The sequence below is a fragment of the Aethina tumida genome, chromosome 2, assembly GCF_024364675.1.
Source record: "Aethina tumida isolate Nest 87 chromosome 2, icAetTumi1.1, whole genome shotgun sequence".
Lineage (NCBI taxonomy): Eukaryota > Metazoa > Arthropoda > Insecta > Coleoptera > Nitidulidae > Aethina > Aethina tumida.
The window spans coordinates 26,977,811-27,000,030 of NC_065436.1; the positions used below are offsets into that span (position 1 = coordinate 26,977,811).

General features: G+C 29.8%; 1 protein-coding gene and 1 long non-coding RNA gene across 2 annotated transcripts in view; one reads left to right on the plus strand and one right to left on the minus strand.

The window, feature by feature from the left end:
- Window positions 1-22,220, minus strand: part of LOC109595349 (beta-1-syntrophin) — a 191,116-nt gene that overhangs the window by 17,988 nt on the left and 150,908 nt on the right. The window lies entirely within an intron of this gene.
- On the plus strand, window positions 1,426-1,884 carry LOC126264688 (uncharacterized). The gene is made up of 2 exons (XR_007547353.1): window positions 1,426-1,510; window positions 1,571-1,884. It is a non-coding gene; the product is annotated as an uncharacterized LOC126264688 (long non-coding RNA).

Below are 22,220 nucleotides of genomic sequence, written 5' to 3' on the forward strand. Positions count from 1 at the left end.
TATTTTCGTTTTATAATTGTGATTCAATAGATTTTCAATTAAAATCAATTAAAAGTCTGCATTAAAAGGGTTACAGCAAAACAAATTTTGAACGATAATTTAATGTTAATCGAAATGCAGACGGTATAAATATTGAATGTCGCCTTTGAAAGTTAGTGTGTTTAATGAAATTTCGTTGCAGATACAGTTTCGCACAGCCTTAATCGCCATTAGTGTTGCCGCTGTAATTTTCTGCGGAACACTTTTCACATGTATATGCAAACATATTTATTCGGTCCGATGTTACGGTCTTGTGTCCCGAACGGCAACTTCGCAACAAAGTTGAGCACTAGTTAGCATGTTAATGAACGTTTCAACTACCATCTAATATTTATATGCAGTGTCATTTGTCCTATCCCATCCTCTTTACATTAGATAATACTTTACTTGGCGTCCTAATGAAATTTCCGTCGTGTTGCGAAACCTTTTTAGCAGATTATCACGACGGTTTATGCGCAAAAACATCAACCTCAAACCATTCTTCACTCGCCCAAGAATACATTTTTCACATGCCTCAGCATTGTTTCGAATACACACTGTCGCCGACAATAATTAATACCACGAAATGAAAAATAACGGGCATAATTAAGCCTCCCATTTCACCTACGAGACAAAGAAAGTAAATTTTATTCGGGTCCCGCCTTATTAAATTATTATTTCTCACCGGCACTAATATATTAAATATTTTATGGTCGGAACTATATATTTAAAAGAACATTACTTCGTGCAGCAGCTGACTGCAGGAGGCAATTTATAAAAGATTATATGATTACTTTACTTCACTGTTTAATGTCCTTTTAAATTGGCCCGTGAAATATGCAGATAGAGGCCCACTGGTATGTTGGTCGCACTTAATATTTCCTAAGCCACATATAATGCAAATTTACGGTGTTTCGTGTATTTTTCCGTGCGGTTTTCCCAGAGATTTTCCACAAAATGTCCAGTAGTAACTCTTTCGAATTGTAATTGCTTTGCTGATTTATATTGTAAGTTAAACTGTGTTTAGTTTTAAAGACAATTTTCTCCCTTAACTGCACGAAAACGTCCAAGGTATTATTCTTCCTGTAATTAAGGATTTTCTTTTAAAGATCGACTTTTATACAATGATTTACTTGAGAATCTAGATATTTACCAGTTTAATTTCAAACTTTTTGTAGAAGCGAAATGGAATTCACTTCAATAAAAAATATTAAACGAGAAATTCCGATTTATAATTAAAACTGGGCGAATTAAAAATAGAATTTAGGTCAACAAAATTTATAAATAATAATTCAATGTTACAATTACCCAATTTGAGTGTTTACGACCAACTTTCTTCAATGAAAATATGCAAAAATACGCCAAAATACAAATAATATCAACAATGATAGGAAATTAGGCAAACTGCCAAAAGTAAACGTTTAAAAGTAGAAAATAAAGTAAACTGGATTCAGTTTCAATTGAACATTTTGCCAATCGACTCTTCGGTGATGTAAGTATAAATAGTAAATAAACAGTGTTTTCAAAGTTGACAACTTTCTATTGTTTGCAGACATTCCTTTTTACAAAATGACGTTGATTTTGTGGCCCACACCAAGTTATGGTCTGACACCAAATTTCTATCCCAGAACAAAATATTTATTAAAAGGGAAATTCTTCCATCCGAATCGCATGCAAAAATTGGTGGAACCAAGAACAACCGAAATTGTATTGCAACCCCAACTGGGACCTATGTACAGAGTAGAACGATTATTTTATAACGACAAACCGACGAAAAGTTCATTAAGACAATTGCGTTTAAGACATAATCTTTATAGATGTTAGGTATAAAATATTTAACTAATTAATAAAATTATCAATTTTTAACACATGATTTATTTATTAAAATATTTATCTACATATATAGAATTTTATAAAATTTTAGTAATACCGAAGTTGTTTATCGTCCAATAGAGTTAATTTCCATACCAGAAGAAACAAATAGTATAAAATTATGAAATTAAAATACCTACTAATTGTGTTTCTTAATTTTGACACTGAATTTTCGATTTACTTGATGAGAATTTATTTCTCAACTGGAACAAATAAAAAATAGAAAATTGTCTAATAAAAATACCTAATAATTCATTTTTACTTTTAACTTACTCTAAAATTTCGAATCTTAGAGATAGTAAAAGTCTCCACTATGGAGCAAACTGAAGACGTCTCTATGGTGAATGATGTCTCTCTCATAATTCAGATGGAGTAAACGTTTTTCGATCGGTGTCTATAATATACACATTTTTTTCATTTTTTACCGATTTAATGGTTGAAAAGTTGCATAAGCCAAACTTTGGACAGACCAGAAGTCAAAGTGATATATATTACAACCGTAGTGAGGACCATCATACAGGGTAGAATGTTTGACTAAAAGTTCATTAAAACAACTGAACTCTAGATATAATTTTTAGAGATGCTGGAAAGTAATATTTAACTATTTAATAAAATCGTTATTTTTTAATTAATTTTTATTTATTAAAATATATCTATTTACAGAATTTTATAAAATTTTAGTAATACCAAAGTTGTTTATCGGTCCAATAAAGTTGATTCCTCAACTGGAAGAAACAAAAAATACAAAATTATCAAATTAAAATTATTACTAATTTATTTTTACTTTTGACTTACTCTAAATTGTCGCATTGCACTATTTTCATAAGTGCCTACAATATTCGCATTTTGTACGTTTTTATAGCGATTCAATGGACGAAAAGTCGAATAGGTAAAGGGATAGTTGGGATCAATCCAGAATTTTCCATAATAAGTGGTGGGGAAATTAATATAAACCATGATGTTTCAGACTTTTCCCAAAAGTTTTACTGAAAAACATCATATTATAAATATTGGAAAATATTAGAAAATTACAACAGAAAAACCGTACTTCGCATTTTCGTTTGTTTATTTATTAAAAATAACTTACAGTTTACACGTTATTTACATAAATATATACAATTTATCACGTTTATTTTCGCGTTCACCAAAACGGATACCACATAGCTCCATACAGTCTACCCCTTGACTGAAACACAAAAAACCAAAAATTACAAAAAAATGAAATGTTTAATGTAATTTTCCCACAAATCAAAATAGTTCACAGACATTTTGATTCGTAAGGAAGTTACATTGAAGTCAATTATCTTACTCTCAGGTAACTCAAGTGGGCGTAAAGAGATCCGGAGTCCAAGTAATATTCGCGTGGATACCGACCCCAAAAGTAGTTCGTGTAACTACGGGGCACGTAGTAGTTTCTGGCCGAGCGAAATTCCGGCCAGTTTTTCTCCGCATAGTAATCGTAGTCCCAATTATCGCGATTGTAGCGCAAGGGACGTTCTAAACTTGTGCTTCCATAATAAGAAAACGGATAACGGTACACCATTTTTACGTGATTATTGTTTAACTCTGAAAATTGAGGAATAAAACGGTTTTTTCGTTATAATTTTCTGATGAATAACTAGTAATATTATTCAGATGCTTATGTAAATATTTTCCAACAAAAGTATCAACATAAAGATAAAATACTTACAGTTCTAATGGAAAGTGAAAAAATTCGTTCGTGTTGAATGCAAAACATTCAGTCGAAAACTGTTTCAGTTTTATACAATCAAAATATTTATATACCTTAAGTATTTTCACAGATGTTAGTTTCGTCACTATTTGAACCGCGTCCAAAATCGTTTCGATCTTACTTTAAATTTCATTATTTTCATTTTTACGTAGATGAATCACCGTGTTAAATCTGTGCATTTTACTTTATTTAGTTATGAGATCAGATTAAAGACAAAAAATTTAATTAATATCCTTTTGTAATCATTATTATAATTATTAAGAAATAAATATTAAGTTATGATTTAATATTAATTGAAAATAAACAATAAATACATTTTGGGAAATATTTAAAAGTAGTAACACAAATATTATTAAGAATATTTTTGATCACTATAATGTTATTTTTAACTCAAGATTCGAAACATTTTAATGACAACTTATGAAATTTTGTAACAAGCTCAAATTCATTTATAGAAATACCTGGGGAATTCCACACGTTCACATTTTTATGTATTTTTTTTTATACATACAATTTTAAAATTTTTTTGTGTCGAAATCTATGAATCTGTGATAATATATAACATATTTAAACTTTTAACTAATACAAATTAAATAATGAGCCTAATTAATTTATTTCTCAAAATATTCGTATATTCTTTAAAGATAAATATTAATAGATATTAATTTCAAAGTAAATGTTTAAGTTTAGAAACTGTGAAAATCTAAAAAGTTCACGTTTTAGGTTCAGTTCAGAAACAATGTAACCACAACCTTTCAAATTTTGTAAAAAATTAAATTCATTTTTAGAAATGTCTAGAGAGTTCCACGTGCTTACTTTTTTATATATTTTGAATATAAATTTTATATAAAAATAAAAATAATTTTATGATTTTTTAAAATATCTGTCGAAATATATAATTAATATTACTTTTAATTAACACAAATTAAATAATGGACTTAATTAATTTACTCAACAAAAACCTATCAAATTTGGTAAAACTAAATTCATTTATAGAAATGAATTCTATGTGTTTATAAAAATATAAATAATTTTATTTTAAAAAAAGTTTGGTGAAAGATATATTTAATAATTTTACTTTTAACTAATACAAATTAAATAATAGACTTAATTAATTTATTTCTCAAAATATTCGTTTATTCTTTAGAGAGAAATATAAGGAAATATTAAAAGTTTTCGTAGTAAATGTTTAAGTTTAGAAACTAGTAAAATCAAAGAAGTTTATGTTCAGTTTTGAAACAATGTAACCACAACGTATCAAACTTATTAAAAAATTAAATTCATTTATAGAAATGTTGAAAGTTTACGTGTTTACATTTTTATATATTATGATTATAAGTCTAATATAAAATTATAAATTATTAAAAAAAATCTGGCAAAAGATATATTTAATAATTTTAGTTTTAAGTAACACAAAATAAATAATGGACTTAATTAATTTATTTTTCAAAATATTCCTTTATTCTTTGGAGAGAAATATTAAATATGTTTTCATAGTATGTCAATTAATGTTAAGTAATGTAACCACAACTTATCAAATTTTGTGAAAAATTAATGACATTTATTTATAGAAATGTCTGGGGAGTTTTACATGTTGACTTATTTATATATTTTTAATATAAATTTAATATAAATAATTTTCGTATTTTTTAAATATTCTGCCGAGATATATTTAATAATTTTGTTTTTATGTAATACAAATTAAATAATGGGACTAATTAATTTACTTTTCTAAATATTCGTTTATTATTTAGAGAGAAATATTAAGTTTGGAAATAAATAAAACCATATTACGTTCATTTTCATCGTATTCTATTTGGTCCAGTCCATAATCTTGATCTGTTTCAACGAGCTGTTTTACCACTTATGAACGCTAGTTCTAGGTATAAAAGATTCATAAATGTCCAACATCAATACAGAAAATCCCGTAACATATGTCGACCTGTCTTGGCCGGATCATTATCCATTCTCCTTTACATGATCTCTCCCCATCCGTTCGCATTATATTTTATTCAAATGCCGAAGCTTATTGGAACTGTTATTCGTCAAATGATCGTGTCATGTTTGTGAAAGCAACTTGCTGGGACCTAATAACATCGCATCATACTAACCGGGTATCACCCGCAATTTTTCAACGAGCCCCACCAATGAATATTTATCGTATGTCGGTCAAAAACATGGGTTCATTGATCAAAGACACTGTTCCTATGGGGGAAATTTTGTTGCTGAAGAAGCATCAGAAAAATACCATTCACAAATTAGCTAATGTATTATTTATTATAGAAATTTACTTAAATAATATATATTTTTTTTTTCTACAAGTTTCAATTTGCTTGGCTCGAAACAAGACAGATAAAACGTAGAGTTAATTGAATGTTGAAATTCCGCTAATGCGAGATTTCTATCTCGTTACCCTTATAACTTATTTATGCGAAGGAAAAAATTCTCCTCGCAATCCTGATTACCAAAATTAGCGATCCGAGGAACGAAAAGTGTTTCGATGTTTCCTAATTCGACATTGAAAGTTTGATGTGTTCTCCATCGCATCGATCGCACCCCCATCTTAATGTAAACCTCGTCTCCTCTACCTTCGGCGGGAGCGGAGGGAGCGGGATTCTATGGTACTTAAGTGGAATGCCGTTGCCGAGTGTGATTACGACCTGTCGGATTATATTTTTCCGCCGGCCGCATAAATGTCGACGTCTCTCCACGAATAATACGATTTAGTGGAATCTTAGCAATTTGCTTTATTGTTGGTTTATTTATAAGATCCCGCGTTCGCCAGAAACAACTAGAGATGATCCGTTTCTGTCGATCCGCAAAGAATGACATAAATATGAATGAGTCGAATCCCAACTCGTCGTGAATTCCCCGGAGCTAATCTCACTTTTGAGTCGAGCTCCACTTGCATTCAGATGCGCTGCACAAAGAAACAACCGGGAACATTGTCTTGGACTTTTGTCTTTTCGGCTACCCGATGTTTAACCTACATTTAAACGCGACACAGTTAATCTTAAAAGGAACACGGATTCAAATTGAGTTCGAAAGGAATCAATAATCATATATTATATCTTCAATAAAGTAACTTTAAATTCTAAATCACGGAGGATACGAAAATTGTTTTCTAGGAACCTTTCATTTAACATCTGTTTCTGTGAATTATTAGATTGTCTAGAAAGTTTTTTGAATTTTTTGTTATTTAGTTTCTTAGTGATGAATATTCAAATTCGTACAATTTTCTTGTTCTATACCAATCAAAGCCAAAAAACGACCGAATTTGCTTATGACGTTAACGATGCGATGGCCCAGAAATCACCAATGACGTACAGTGGATGGTGGAGCCTCGAAAATGTTGAGCACAGCAGCCACCCTGAATTCTTGAATAGATTGAGAGTGGTGATGGAAAGTTGATACGAAGGATATAGTTACTGTTTGGTGGTCCGCCGCAGGTGTGATCCATCACAGCTTTCTGAATCCTGGTGAAACAATTACGCCGATGACATCAATAAATCGACGATACGCACCCGGCATTGCTCAACAGAAAGGGCTAAATACTTCTTCAAACAATGTTCGCCCACAGGTCCCACCTTGCGGAAGTTAAGCGAACTGGGGCACGAAATTTTGTCTTATCTGCCGTACTCACCAGACCTTTCGCTAACTGATTATCATTTTTTCAAACATTTCGACAACTTCCAGAACCCCGGAGTTTTACTCCACAGGTGTAATTGAGTTTGTTTCTGGTTGTCGATTAATAAAACTTTTATTTTTTATGCTTATAAAGTAATAACTTCCTTGACAACCCAATAAATAAAAACAGGATAGTCTGATTAGAAATGCTGCTGATGCAGAGCTCAATAACAAAAAAGGATGGGGTGAGCAAAAGGAATACAAAATGATGGTGTTGTTACCAGTATGTAGTCGATATATATGGAAAGTGTTCGAATGTAGGTAGTCGGGAATCGAGGCATTTTAGTGTTGAAAGTCGCATCAAAGAAACGCGACTCTTTGATGCCCGGTGACCGTTTTCCATTGTTAACACCGTTGAATAATAGATTTTCGGTATAGGGTACTTGGCACGGAATGAAAACAGTAAAACAAGTAATTCATGCGGAACATGAAGTTTAATTTGGAGTTTGATACGATAGACCATTCCATTAATAATTATTCAAAGTCTTGCTGCTACATATTCTCAGAATAATTTCCATAACTAGAAGACTTCAAACCTCAACTAATGTTAATATAAAAAAATTACTTGGCATATCAAAGGCTTTAAACGAATATTTTATGTAGTGACAGACGAATTTATTCACATTTATTGAGAGGATTTTTCCGTGTTGGTTGCGTAAACGATGCCGGGATGATAATGCGTCTTAAGGGAGTACAACATAAATGTCTAAATAAATTGTAATGTATCTTTGGGGAAACTGAATAAATGGATAACTTGCAATTCTGTCTGGAGGAGGAAACAGTTTCGGAAAAACATATATTTCTCGGTTGGCTTCTTCCCTAAGACATTTGTTCTAAATCGAGATGTATTAGGAAGGTATATCGTGATCGGCGTGGGAGTCAACTCAATCTTTCGTTTTAGAACTACTACGGTGTTGTTACATTTTTGTGGTGCAAAAGTTCATGTTAAGTATAAACAGTGTTTTCATCGTTTTAATGGGGTTTTTAATGGGGCTTACTCCCCAACCAAAATAAATATTAAAATTATGTTTAATTAATGTGTTTGTCCTGAGTTTAAAAAAGCACTAATGGCCTTCTCATTTATGTTTCTGCTACTTGACTTTAAAATTAAATTATGCTTAATTAACATCATTTTTCTTACCAACGAGCTCTTGAGAATGAGCCAATTTTCCCACAAAGCGGCTCCATTTTCTTAGTCAGCAAAAATGTTTTTGAAATACATCTCCAGCATTAATTGCTTTATTTATCTTTGAATTTCCGCCCTTTAAGCATGTTGTATTAACATTGGGTGATTCACGATTTGCGACTTGGTTTATTGCGTCAATTTTGGGTATCCAAGGTTTGTTTATTAACATTTGTATTATTTCACCCTTTGTATTCATCATTATTATTGTTGGCTTAATTACTGGATGCTTTGACTACGAATTTGTGACATTCGCTTGCAAAATTGTATCCAGTCTACGTATGTTCCATTCCCTATTAGATTTGTACACTTCACATAATTAAAAAATTATAACAATAATCATTTTAATCATACTATATTTGGACGGGGTGCAATTGGCTGGAATTAACGACATCTCAATTATAATTACAGTAATTTTGGAACTGTTTGTTGTTAATGATAAACTGATACAAAATAAATTTTCTAACACACATGAGTTTTGAGTTATTGTTTTCTATGTACTGAGGACAGTAGTACAACATAAATCCATTACAATGTAAAAGAATGGCCTCAGTGAGATCAATTTATTCCGGGTCGAGGTAACATGAAGAATATACTCCTCGTGGATCCCAAAAGAGTTTTGTTACCTCCATTACATATCAAGCTTTGATTGATGAAAAACTTTAGATAGATAAAGAATTAGATTTAGGCATTTAGCATATCTTAAATTTTTCCTAAACTAAGCTTAAAGAAGAAATATTTGTTGGACTACTAATTCGAAAAATACTAGAGGATGAGAAATTTAATAAAAAATTAAGCAATGAGGTATTTTAAGAAAATTGATTTAACAAAGAAAAACGGTCTGTCGTATGTCTCTCAAAATACACTTCTTGCATGACATTTTCTCCACGAAAATTTGAACTACAAAAGATTTTGTATTTTAAATCTATTGTTGTAAATAAAACCTTGATTTGAATTTTAATCGTAAATTATATAAAAGAAATAGGAAGAAAATTAAAATAACTGATGTATTCCGTATCTCAAAATCTGTACATGGTCTAATTTTTTTTCGTATTTAACAATTGTTATATGAAAAGAAAAAATTTCGTGGTTACCAAAATATTATGTTAATTATACTAATGAATAATACTATACTATATAAATTTAGTTTTAAATGTAAAGGACTAAAAAATATAAAATCTATAACTTTTAGAGTCATAAAGTATTTTGTAATAATGATTAACGAATTATTTAAAATAACGATATTTTAATATCAGATTGTTTCATTGGCAGTTTATACATTCCCTTGAATATTTTATTTTATGTATAAATTATATAATAAAATATTTAATATAAATATTAGGTCAACATTTAAAATAAATTTCCAATGAATAATTTATAATATAAAACATTTATAATATTCGTTCTATGTAAACAGATAATAAAACAATAATTTATTATGCCTAATTATGTTTTAATGATATTAAAGTTTTGATATTTTTGACAACCGTTAATTACAAATATACAGTGCATTGTTGATTTTGAGGAAAATATTATTTCCCGCAGCCAATTATTTAAACAATCATTATAAATTTATAGTCGATCATTGTTATTACACATTGTCAGCCAGAAATGTTTTATGCAAAATATATTTAAATATAATTCAAGGGAAATCTATATATTATGGCAAAATAAACCGTTTTATACAATATTTATTATTACCAATAAATCAAACATTAAAAGTTGCAAATTAAAATAATAAAAACCATTTCGCCATTCATTTAAAATCACGCCAACATTCCGCAGTCCTATACATTCTTTAACCCAATGATAAATATTTATAAAGTTGCAATTTATATTCCCAGTAGAGATTTATATTGCTTAGTCCGCAGGATCTCTTCTGGAGACTCATAAGTTAACATTTAGTTCATGTTGCGTTAAAAAGTCAATTCCATCCGACAGTAATGCAGAGGTTACTATTTTTCATTTCGTCGGTTTATCAGACCGCCTCAGAACCAAATATAAATCCCACTGAAATGTTTTCTTATCAAAAATCCACTGACGGCCTTCGGGAAATAAATATTGCTTGTAAAGTTCCAACGACGGCTTTAGTGCACACGTGCGGTTTTTCACCAAAAATTGTGAGAAATAATTGTTTTCAATAAAATGTTAAAATACTTTTCAGGTTGGGTCCCGCCACCGGATTATTATTTGAATAAATATCCCGCATTATGGTGCTTTGATGGACGGACGAAAATTCACCGGCATGAATATTTATTATTTAGAGGACTCTAGTGATTCAAATTTTCCTTCAGCAAAGAATTACAAATACGGGATTACATCGATCTGGCCCGAGTTGTTTTCAAACGGACACAGAGTATTTGTTTCTGTGCTGAATACACACACTGAACGTTCCTCGCCATCAGAAAGGAAACGATAATATTAGCTTTAAGTTTCCGGGCCCGGAGTGCCCGCCGTGCCCGCCATTCGGGGGCGGCATTTATTGTCCTGATCCTGTTCTCATAATAACAGTGATAAGTTTTGATTTACACTATAAACTATCCGCAACAATTACGTAAACGGTAATTTCAGAGAATAATTCATTGTGAATGGCTCACAGCATCCTGAATTGTGTCTGAGTCTATTATTATAACTTAATTATTAGTATTTCGTGTTGGATATTAATTATGTGCAGATAGGTAGAAGACAGATAATTAGGTAGAAAATTTATTTGTTTCTATATGTAATTTATGTTCATGGGATGCAGAACATATCAAAATATACATAATTAAATGTCATTAACATATATCATAATTATTTAAATAAAAACCTTAATTGATTAAAAAATAAACATTCTCCCTTTAAGATTTTTGTGGAGCATTGCTTTAATGTGTACGACATTTTAGTATGGTAAAAAGAAACATTTATTTTCGAATATGAATGCATTAATTGAAGATTTGTAAATTTATTGTCTGATTTTGTCTGATCTGTTTTTGTTTCATCCTACAAGGATAAACAAAACCATGTTAGACAGACAAAGACAGATTTCGTACTAACCACAGAATTTGTTGCCTTAATGTATAATTGCACTTGATCAATTTTAACATATAACGTGAGCCTTCCAATCCTTTTTGTTTAATTTCCAAAAAATTCACAGAACTCACTTTTAATTCTAGTATCATTAAAGACAACACTGTTTGGTCTAAAACTAAGTATATAGTTTACCTCCATTATCTATTAATAATGATGAATTAATCTCTACTAGATCCAGTTTGATTTAGACTATTCCTTATGAAATATTTCTATATAGTCCAATTTGTGATTCAGACTAATTTTCAGAAAACTCACAGAACACACTTGGAATACCCATTAAAAACAATACCTCATGCCTCTATTATCTATCATCTATTAATATTGATGAAATAATCTCTGTCAAATCCAATTTGATTTACATTGTTCCTTATAATCCACTTCCGTATAATCAAAAAAACTGTTTGATACAACTGAAAGGAAGTCAGATTTCACATCTCTCGGGCAGTCCCGCTCCACAAGCCAGTGGTGGCGGGAGGCCGACGGATCAACTGCAAGCCCAATCCTCACCCAGGGAGGTTCTAGGACCTTCCTCAGATTGGGCTTGTTCTTCCGGGAACCAGTTGACAGGGGGCTGGCATCTTTGTCAGTCCCGTCTTCTGGTTCAACTTCACCCGTGTATGTATATACACGCCCTTTCCCCCATATGTGCTAGCACATATGGTTTCCAATTGGTTATGATCTCCGGATCGGTGCCCGGAGGGGGGTTTACACTTTCCCCTCTCTGTCCCCAGAAAAAAAAAAAAAAAAAAAAAAAAAAAAGATTTCACACTAACCATAGACTTTATCAGTCAGTCTGTCTAATTTCCAGAAAACTCTAACAACTCACTTATTCTAGTGCCATTAAAATCAATTCTGCTTGGACTAAAACTAGATATAAAATTATCCTCCATTATCTATTAATGTTGATAAAATAATCTCTGCCAAATCCAATTTGATTTGGATCGTTCCTTATAATCTACTTCTATATAGTCAAAAAACCGGTTCGATACAACTGATGGATATACATATATTACTTACATATATCTTCTGTAAGCTGACAACTCTCTTAGATTTACTTGAAAAGGAGATTCAACATTAACTACATACTTTGATGAACTTCTGCCAATTATTGACAAATGAAATCAAAGTACTTTAAGTCAACTTAAGATCTACTCTAATATCTAGGAAATTTACAAAATACATAGTTTGACTGCTTCTATATCTATTAATATTGATTTTCGAATTCCTTTATTATTATATTTAAGATGACAAAAGTTGGAAATGTTTCCATTACTGCCAGATCTGGAGGAGACTGAAGGTTAACACATGAGTCGAAATTGGTAGAATAAGTTAACTCATAAATTGACATCAAATTTAAAACTGAAATTTAGTTAGCAAACTTTCCCTCCGGCAACAGCGAAAGAAATAAAACCTAGTTAACTTCCAAACGATAAACATCCGCGTATTCGGAGTGGCGGACCACCACGTGGAAATACTCCGGGGAGCATTAGAGGAAATTCGCTTCTGATCTCGTGACATATGACTTCTTTTCGGCAACCGTCATTTGTCATTCGCGGCACGACCTCCTTATCTGGATCGAACCCGTTTCCTGAACGGTTTGTCGTCTGGTCGGATTATATTGTAAATCACACACACATCTGATGGCGGAATATGAAAATTTCTGGAATACCCGTCGGCCGCGGCGACAAAATTAGCCGTTCACGCAGAAGAGCCGCACGCCCCAGTTACCGTGAAAGCCGGGGAAATGTGATAAATTAAAAAAAAAATCACCTGCCGATAATACCGGAGGGTGTCGCACCAATAAAGCCATCGGCGGATTAACAACCGGCGAATGACAATTACCGAGGGTGGTGTCGGGGAAATAAAATGCAAAGTTTTCGCCGTCAAAATCGATGCGGTATCTTGATGAGCACGTAATAGAAGCATTTTTCGACATAAACACATTTGAACGAGGGAACACAATATGTGTTTAAAAAGGTACGCCTGTTTAAATCCGGGGCACCCAAAGGAGAATATTAAACAAACACACGCCGTCCTCATTTTTGTGCCGTCTTTTTGCGCGAGTTTCGCCAACAAAGCACAACGAGTTTATATATAAACTTGCACGGTAGAAAATAAAAGGACAGAAACAAAAGAATTCCATCGACATTGTCGCTTGATACAAAACTTTAAAGACAAATATACAAGTTGGCTGGCGCTTGTTCCATTCCAAAGGCATATGCAACACGCGCAACACTCGACTGTCAAATAACACTCCTTAAGTTTATTGGATTGTTTTTCATCGTTGCGCTCGCTCGTCCCGCGGGTCCTTATGTCGCATAATAAAATGTAGCATCACGGCATAAAGATGCTCACTTTGTCGCGAAATCAAATATGATCACGTAATAATGTTCCTCCAAAGGAATACCGAGACGTTCCTCGAGGATCTCATTATCTAAACCACATTTGTTCATGATATCTTACTTTGGTACATTCATACACATATCTATACAGCTATTTGTATTTATTCATATCTACAACTTGGTTTAAATGAGAAAAATATTTCTCAAGTTCTGTTAAAACTCTCTTATATTATTATAAAATCAAATAATAATTCTATAATCAAATAAATCTAAAAATTAAATTAAATATTTAAATATATAAGAAATTTCAAAACATAAAATATATTAAACTATTTAAAATTTGAGATTTTTTTAGGTCTTTTATTTAACGACTATTTAAATAAACTGTTAAATAAAAACAATATAAACAATTATATTATCAAATATCTAATAAATTTATAATAAAAAAATTAATGTTAAGATATAATAAGCATAATTAAAATATTTTATTTAAAAAACTAATTGTCCAAATTTTTTAGATATTTTAACATATTTCGTTGATCAGATAAATATTTAAAGTTTTTGAGACCTTAACAACTACCTAAATAAAATTTATTGAAAACAATTTATACAATTTTATAAACACATATACTATTAAATCAATCTAAATATTCAAATAAATTTAAGGAATAATTTGAATAATAATACTTTTACATATATAAAATGAATTACAAAATAAACAAAATTAAAATATTTAAAATTAAAAAAAATTCAATGTATATTTTCTAAATTTTATAGATTTTTTCCATATTTTTAATGACTATTTAAATAAATTATTATTGGAAACAATTTACTTAATTTAATTATCAAATATATTTAATAACTATGATGAAATAAATTTAAAAAAATTAAATATGAAAGTAAATATTAAAATATCTAAGAAATTTGGATAATTAAAAAAAAAATAAAAAATATTTATTTTTTTAAAGCAAATATTTTGACATTTTGAAATCCATCATTTATTGAAAATTGTTTTTTTTTTTATTTAATATAAAATATATGTAAAGAATATATAATTTAATGTATTTAAATAATTAGATTGAATATTAAATTAGAAAAATGTATGTTACATTGGAATCTTTAAAAATAAAACGATTTATCTAACTGTAGGTTTTTCATATATTATAACAAATATTTTAACTTTTCTATTTTAAATAATTATATTAATTTGAATGTTTAAATTTTTAAATACAAAGTGATTTTTTATTACCTCTAATAAAAATTACAATACACGTGTATATCTGAAAAATTGAAATATATTTATTATCGAATAAAATAAAAGTAAATAATTTAGTACAAACTGAGCTAATAAATGATGATTCTTAATGGATCAAATAAATATGAATTGAATGACTTTTCAACATCATTATAATTTGTTTACCGTCGTTTATTATTAATGTATATTATAAATTTATGAATCAACTAAATAAAGAATAAAGAAGTTGATAAAAGGATACATAAAAGGTATATTATTCTATTATTATTTTTATAAAATTTAAGTTTCCATAAAGTATTAAATGTGAAATATCGAATATTCAGTGGCATTTTAAACTTTTTTATTGAACGAGCAAATATTCACTTTAAATCATAAATTGGTCCATTGCAGTTTTCCACATAAAACTTCCAAGCAACTTTACGAATTAGATCGACATTGATTGATTCCAGCAGTATTATATTAATTTGAAAATCAATGAAACATTTTGTTTAATTGTTAGTTTACTCTGGGACCTTTGTACGGTCCTATGTGTATCCGACGAAGTGTATAACCGAGTTATTTCGTTGCATTGTTTGCGAAGTAATGATTTGTGCAGCTTGAAACAGTTTCGATGTAGTTTCCCAATTGAACGATTAGACAGACGCTGAATGCACGAGTGTTGTGAGTGATTTATTTTTCGGCTAGAGAGCTTTTAAAATTAAAATAACTTTAATGCCCTTTAACCGTGTTAAATTATCTAGTCTAGCAAAGTTTGATGCAAACGTTTCTTTTTTGTGTTATTTATCAATATTACTGGTAAAGTATGTCACGGAAAGACAATTTTGCAGTAAAATGGAGAAGCAAATTTTATTTACATACCTACCATAAATATTTCATAAAAGTGGGAACCAATAATTGGCATTAATTGTGTGCCCAAATGAACAAGTTTGCTCCACACTCCTTGGAATTCAGGTCCCACAATAGCGTATTAATTTACGAATGTATACACAATAATACGGTTTAAAATATGTGTAGCGATCAATTGAAAGTTCCAATAACTAGTCACCGCTTGCAATCAGAATTTGGGCACACAATGCCGCGAAATAACTCAGTTATGCACTTCACCAGGCACAGACAAAAGGAAACAATACGATTGTGCTAACGCCCCCGCTTTCAACCCAATTACTAAACTTTATAATTTCCAAGTTCGGTCTATTTAATTAATATAAAGATTGGTTTCGGCGTAAAGGAACAGATATCGGGGAATTCCCATTGAACGGAAATTATCTTATCCACATTTCGTTGATGCAGATGCGAGGGTGTATTGCATCTGGCCCGCAGACAACTCCATTTCGAATTTCTCGGTGGTTTACACCTTTTATAGATCTGGGGAAGTTTAATATATATGTCATGTGTGATGTATCTTTTTATATAAATAATATAGAGGAGTGTGCTTAAAATTTGCCGATAAAGAATACCTGTCATATAAAATTGTTGGGTAAATTGCTTTGGATATTTATTGCACACCTAAAATAAGATACTTACAAGTTAAGAGACTGATAAAGTGAAACGTACAAGAAAATGCAAATTTTAATAAAACGTTATTACATTATTTTTGATTTATAGGTTGTTTCATTCAAATACTGAAAATTGTGTGGTGTAATCGATAAGGTCAACGTGCCGTTGCAAAGAACAGACCCTATACTTTAAATGGGGGTTTTAAAAGCAGGTTCTTTCATGTGATAATTCCAATGTTCACAATGAAAAGAACTTGGAATTATTAAAGCACGTCTATACCAGGCATATCTGAGTGTATTCATATACAGAGTGACCAAAATTGCTTGATTTTGACTGTAACGAGTATTTCTAGACTAGATAAAGAAAAATCGATTTAAGGGTCAAGACTACAATTTTCTTGAAACATTGATATATATGACAATTTCTCAAATATCTCGAACAACTGACATTTGGAAGATTTCAATGAAGTTAATTAATTAATTTTGTGGTTAACTTATCCGTCAAATTTCAGTCATATACTCACTGTGGCATCAGTATGAATATGTGGTTAAAATCTGTCGAATAAGTTTCGAAACATTCTATATAGAAGGTGCGAGAACAGCTTTTATAACATGATTTTGTTATAAAATATATTTAATAAATATGAAATCAAATAAATCTTGTATGAGACCAATAATATATTTATAGTTTTTTTTGAATATTGCTTATTATTATCAATGTGTTTCTATTATACATATTTTTATTGTTAACAAACCTATATGTTCTATTATTTTTTAAATGTAATGAAATGAAGTGATATATCAATCCTAGCAAAATTGAATAACTATAGTTATTTATTAAGCATAAAACAATTTTTGGTAGAAATTAACAAAATCCATCCATAAGGTGATATCATCACTATGTTTATACACTCGTTGAAATATTGAAACGGCAAATAAAATCAATAAATCGTCAACGTACAACCAATAATCGTAAAGGTAGATCCAGACTGCCACAAAGTCATATTATCCAGTTAAATTCCAGGTTTGACAGACGATCATCGTACGCCACCCAGCCATGCAAAAAAGGGTGCGAGACATCGATAGCGCACAATTGAGCCGACCGAAATTCAAGATTTTGGCGGCGTCTCCAACCACCCGAAAATCCATCGTTCCGTGTTTCCTCGCCCGATAATTCCGCGCGATTCTAAACGGTCCTAATGTTCGTCGAGAACACAATGTGCGCCAGTACTTAATGGCATTAGTATGCATTGTGTCCTACAAACAATGAACGGAATTTATACCGCGATTTTTTTATCAAAGAAAATGTTCGACTCCCGGTGGTATAACGCATACGTGAAACGTGTATAATTCAAATGGATTTTACGTTTTCTGATTGAAAATTGAACGGCTTTATTGACCCGTTAATCGCGGAATTATAAATCAATTAGAGGGCAGTGTGCGGAGGGTTATTTACATTAAATTTTGTCGGTGCATTTACGGATGTGTACTCGTTCTGATTGATCAGTCGACGACACCGTTGTCCGCGTCGCGACGCGTCGGATATTTGACGGTCCAATTCCGTCTAGTTAATATGATACGTGACATAGCAAGTTCGGACTTTCTGCTTGCCATTCCAACAATTTTTCTAATGATTTACTCCCCTTAACAAGATTTGTTACGTTTTACGGGCCATTATTTTTTTGCTGGTTTTGTAGAAAAATACAAAATGTGTTATGGTTTACAGCAAAACTGTAAATGCAGTTTTTAAATCAGTAATAACAAACATGTACGGATTAAATTTTATTGGTTCAGTTTACAACAATTTTATGATTGATTTTATTTGTTTCATAGTTTAACATTTGGATTATTAAAAAATAAGTATTAATATTTTATTTGATTTACAATAAAACAATTTTATTGGCGAAATATTGGAATTAACAGAAAGCCATATATTTCTATATTTTATTGTATTTTAATATGAGTCGTAAATATCTATAGCGTAGAATATCAAAAAATATCAATTAAATGCATTTAAAAATTGAAATGATGTAAGAACAGATTAGTCAATTTAAAATTTTAGTTGTTTTTCAGAATTTGTATCTCAGTTTCTATATAATAATTTGCGTTGAAATCAACAAGCAATTTATTAACGTTTATCATTTTAAAACTGTAAAACTATACATATCTATGTAATTTTATTTGTATTAAAATAAACATTTTAAAAATACAGAATTATGAAATATATTAAAAATCTTAAAAAACTGGATGGCTATGATGAATGGTAATATTCGACCTTAAGAACACGAGTAGTGTGTTATAATAATTTAATGCTCTAAGTTAATATAAAATAACAAATTTTTTTAATATGTAAAAATTAATAAAAATTTTAAATTGTTGTTTTTTTTTAAGATGTTTGTGGACTATTATTAAATTTATTTTAATCAATCTATATCTGTGCATTCAATCATAAGTGAAATCACATTTATAAAAGTAAAACAAATTAAAGCAGATCTTTTCTGGCAATAGAAAAATTAAACAATAGTTAATCTTTTATATTATTAAAATAGACAAATGTGGCTTTATTTGCCATCTTAAGTATATTTTTTATTTTCTTATGGTTTGATTTTTGTCAAAAATTTTTTTCTAATAAAAACCTTTATTTTATAGGACAATGTTGGTATATTATTAGATTTCATTTTAAAAACATACTTTGTACATTTAATAAACAATATTTGGTGGTTGAGGTTAATAAATCTAGAATAATCATATTTTTATGTTTATTTTAATATAAATTTATTATAATTACAAACGACCTATCATTTAATGAATATTTGAGGAAATTATTTTTAAAAATTATTTACATAATTTTATTATCGAATATAATATATTTAATCAATATAAAATCAAATAAATTTTGTAACCCTATATTATTAATATAAATATTTTATTTTTTAAGCCATTTATCGAATAATAACATAATTTTATTATCAAATACATTTAATAAATAATAATATAAACAAATTAAAAAACTAATAATTAAATTTAAAAGAAAACATGAAGGTAGTTAAGAACTTTCGAGCGAAAGTGGCTTTAATAAATTAAATACTATATTAAAGTGTTAATATTTGTTGCTTGGAATTTAAATATAATAAATATTGAATAATAATATTTTTGTATTAATTTTTGTATAAAATTACTATAATCAAAAACAAAATTCTATTTATTTGTAAAAAAATATTTAATAATTAATTTTTTTCTAACAATATAAGAATTAAACATCAGTTTAAAATGTTTCTCTGTTATTTAATTAATATACATGAAGTGGCTTTAATAAATTAAAACACAAGTAACTGTATTTTAAATAATTTAATATCTTACTTTAATGTTTCTTCATTGTTTGTATATCAAGATTTTTCTGTACATTTAATAAACAGTTATTTGTTTTGTTTAAAATATATAGAACTTGAATATTCATTGAATTCAATTTATTCTCGTACATGATTACAATAGTCACAAATTAAATTGTACTTATAATAGAAAAACAATGTTTAAAAGTAGACTTTTTGTAACAATATAATAATCAACAATTTACTTATTTTATGAATCTATGAATATCTTGAGTAATATTTTTAAATTTATTCTTCTACCAAATTAATATAATTAAAAACGAAATTAAATTTATAATAGAAATTAATTGACATTTTTAAATTGTGATTTTATTTTCTGTATTATAAATGTCATAAGAGTATCACATAAGGTTGTAGTTTGAGGTTTCTGAGTTAAACCGCGAACATATATTTTGGTATTCAGTGTGTTGATTGACACAAAAGTTTTCTCCAAAAAGAACTTTAAAATTCAATTCTTTCACACAATACATCATATTTATTGCATTTCTCGTTTTAGTTTAGGAAAAAGTTGTCTGAAGCCGATACAATAGAACGGAGTTATAGAGTTTCGTTGTTACTATATCAGTTATCTAGATGTAATACAACCTTTTAACCAACCCGTATTTTATTTTTAACGATATGAAATCACAAATGAAGAATTATCGGGTCATATTTAGTTAAAATTGTTACGTCTGCCGCAATAGTTGGTATAAAATTTCGGGCTGACAATGTCGTTTTTCGATGGACGGCACCGAAACCGATTTTCCGCGTATATCATCATTATGAACGGCACTTGAACACGACCAGCAACGGGACATTCGTTACGAATTTGCATATGCACATGCAGTTATGGAGTGCGGTCACCACTCAAATATTAAATTATTTGCGTTTCTGTTGTGCCATTAAGCAGCGTTTGAGGTCGGCTGTCTATTTAAGTTGTCAAAATCTGCTGCAGTACACAGGTTATTGTGGAGGTTTATGTAACAATGGTCGTCGACACATTACTGTTAATTGACAACAGGTGGACAATGCAGCGAAGGTTAATTTTCCATGTATGAATATGTTAATCGAAAATCATGCTGAGCCATACGGAAGCCCGCTTTAAGCTAGCTCAAATTATTAACTGAACGGCAGTTAATTAAATGGGACCATTATCGCGGAAAATTGTTTCATTACGTACGTACGATTGATAATTGCATCGTTTTCAAAACCTCCGTCGATAATTACTGCAAATTAAGCTGATTTTTTTTTGTTTGCTAATTGTTTCCGCCTTCTGTAATAAATTCAAGGAGTTACATTACAATTATTATTGGGGCAATTGATGAGTCGGTTTAATTATTCGTTTGGTAGTTTGAATGGAAATTATTCCTGTGCGGAATTTCAGTAAAATGTGGAAATAAATCGATATGGAAGTGCCCATTTATCGTTTAAATTCTCCGTTAACAAACGTGTAATTCAACTTGAACATTCGAACCAATAAGCAGTAATTTATTTCGTTCTAAAGCTCCGCAGCCCTGAATATTCATCATGTTTTCTTTTTATATTTGCTTAAAATTTTCCTTGAACCAATTTCCGTATTTCATTATCTGGAAGGGTGCGCAGACGAGGACGAAGGATTTATTTGCATGTAAATTGCCAGCTTCTCGCAGATTTTATAATTTTGTTTGGGTTCGATTTACTTACCTACCTTTCTTTGGACGTTTTAATTTTGGACTGTTGCCTAAGCAAATAAAATCCGAATCCGTCTTTGTAACCGGTGTTTTGCACAATCTAATGGGGACAATCTTTTCTCATGTCCCTTATCGGAGGTACGAATAGATTTGAATTCGGATTCGTTTTACACACAACCACAATCCCAAAGGAATTGTTAAAAGATTATTTTTCCATTGATTGGACAGTATAAAAAAGAAATTATTTTGGGTATTTATTAACTAGTTCTAAATCACACTCGGTTTTAAGAGTCTTGCACCACGCTTTAGATTAATATGAAATTAACAAAAGTTTGTTATCAATATGGTATACATATTATTAGTCTCTCTATATCTACCTAATAGAGCATAATTAAGTTAAAAAGAAATAGTAGTTTATCATCAACGAACTTTATTATTAAAGACGATAACAATTTAATTTAGTACTATCTCTGTTTTGTAATGGTTTTTATTAGATTATGAATAAATTCCGGAGGGATATTATTC